Raw genomic sequence first — 2408 nt, forward strand, 5'->3', positions numbered from 1 at the left:
AATAATGTATCTGATTTTCAGGGGAATTTGAATTATTATTAATACTGACTGACGAGTATGAGGAAACAGGATCGAGAGCTTTCTGGGAACGAGCGAGTCGTCGTTACGAAAATTTACGAATTTCTCGTATTGACGTAAAATATTAAAAGGTTATCTCAATCGGTCGTTGCGGGGGAGAGTAGAGTGTTTGCTCTATTACCGCGTCCAAGTGGCCGATTTCCGAGGAAGTGTGAATTTTAATAGCGCGCTCGATATTCCGTCATAAAACTTTTACATTCGAAAACTCGTCGCGCTTTTTTTCAAAAAGTTCGCCGGAACACCGCTATATAGGCTCGAAATAATTTACTTGTCCTCGCGGCACAGGTATATAGAACCCAGTGATTTCTCTCTCTCTCTCTCTCTCTCTCTCTCTCTCTCTCTCTCACTCCCTCTTCTGAAGCTGCAGTAGTTAGCAGCTCGCTCGCGCGCGGATAGAATCGCTCGGCTGTTTAACTCGTTCTCTCATCCCTCTCCTTCTAGGCTCTCTCTCTCTCTCTCTCTCAGTGGCACACACTCTGGCGCTCCTCGAATTTATGGGACTTTTGAACGAACCCCCGGTCCACTCCATTATTCCTCGAGAATTACCTCCGAGCTCGAGCGCGGATACGACCTCTAGCTTTCTCTCGATCGAAGCTAAGAAGCCTCCTACTCTCTTCTCGAGCTGCGCACAGAGAGTGAGTAGGTATCTTATATATAGAGAAAGCAAGATATTCGCCAGCGCGAGAAGGAGGAAGGCTGTAAAAAGCGAGGAACGAGTGGAAATGAAAACAGAGAGAGAGAGAGAGAGAGAGAGGAGTCAAGGCTGCTGTAAAAAAAATATAGAAATTAATCGCCGCGCGCGCGAGAATAAGGGCGAGGCGCGATGAAATAGAGAGGGGCGCAGCCTTGAGAGGCGTTAAAACAAAATTCACGATTATTACTCGGCGAAAATTGACGCCGAAGGGATGAGCTTTATATACGACGCGCCTCAGTCGCGCTCGCGTGTGTGTATATAGCTTCGTCGAATTTATGTATAAACCGAGGGCGAATACATAGCTTCTTGATTAATTTCTTTCGAGCGTTTACGGCTCTACGTTTTACACTCGTTCGATTTTAATTTTTCCTCTCCTTACTGGCGCGTGAAAATTAGAGATGCGCCTTGGAAACTGTTCGATATCTCGAAACTCCCTCGTCGTATCATAATCCGCGGAAATTCATCGCAGACTCTCGACTATACGTTATAATTCCGAAAGTTTCCGTGACTACCTTCAGAAAATCGCGCCTTCTAACCCAATAACTCCGAAAAGAAGCTATAATATCTCGGCGCTCCGGCGCGCGTAGGCGTTTATTCTAAAACAAAAATCCGACGACGGCAATCTCGCACGTAGCGCGTGTTTTTCCTCTGCCGCGGCATTACGACGTGTTATTTTTGTAAAAGAGATTGGTTATCAGAAGCCGAGGCTGCGCGCGGCGAGAAAGGGACAGGAGCAAAAAGCTCGACACCTATACTCGCGCGCCTGCGAGTAGTAATATATATCGGTATATAAAAACACGTATCTCTCCGTGGCCATCGTGAAGCTTGTCAGGTCGAAGAAGAGGAGGTGGGAAAAATTTCCCGCTGTTATTTCAGAAAATGAGCCGACGTGCGAAAGAGAAAGAGAGAACAATGGCGCGGTCACGAAACGTTTACACTTGGCGGACGATCTCTCTCTCTCTCTCACTCACTCTCGCGCTAGTATAGTCGAGTCTCGGGCGTGTAAGATGAAAAATGAGCTGCTGCTGCGAGTTTGCCGTCGTACTAGACGCCCTGGTGAGAACGATTTATTTTTATCGGGGGAATTGTTTTGCTTGCTGGAAAGGCGATAATTGTGAATTTTCGGTGATGCGCGCGGGAGCCGTGTATTTCCGGCGAGGTAATTGAAAGCGATGAGAAAAGGCACTTTTTTACACTACTCTGCTATCTAAGAGAGAAAAAATAAGGGGCCGATGCTACAGACAGGCACAAGAGGAGTAGACGCGGGAGACAATGATGAAATAACTATAAAATTACATTTTACGAGGGCGGCCGTTTTATTGGCCGAAGGATTTCCGCTCGCGGCGGCTGTCGAATCCGCGCGTCGTCGGCAATTTCTTCGAGTGACTCTCTCTCTCTCACTCCAGACCGCACACAGCGTCGCCGAAGGGTCCGCCAGGGATTCCCCTCCGTCGGCCGGGTTATTCCGTATTATTCCACCCCCTTTTGTCGGTTGTGTATTCGCCGCGGCAGATTCGTTCCTCGTATCTAACCTTCCGCAGCCCTCGTTTGCCTATATACGTGTATAGCTATACGTAGCGTGTGGATTTTTCGAGGGAGGAGTGTAATCGTAAGAGCGCACGACAATACGGTTTTC

Source organism: Nasonia vitripennis, chromosome 3 (assembly GCF_009193385.2).
Source record: "Nasonia vitripennis strain AsymCx chromosome 3, Nvit_psr_1.1, whole genome shotgun sequence".
Lineage (NCBI taxonomy): Eukaryota > Metazoa > Arthropoda > Insecta > Hymenoptera > Pteromalidae > Nasonia > Nasonia vitripennis.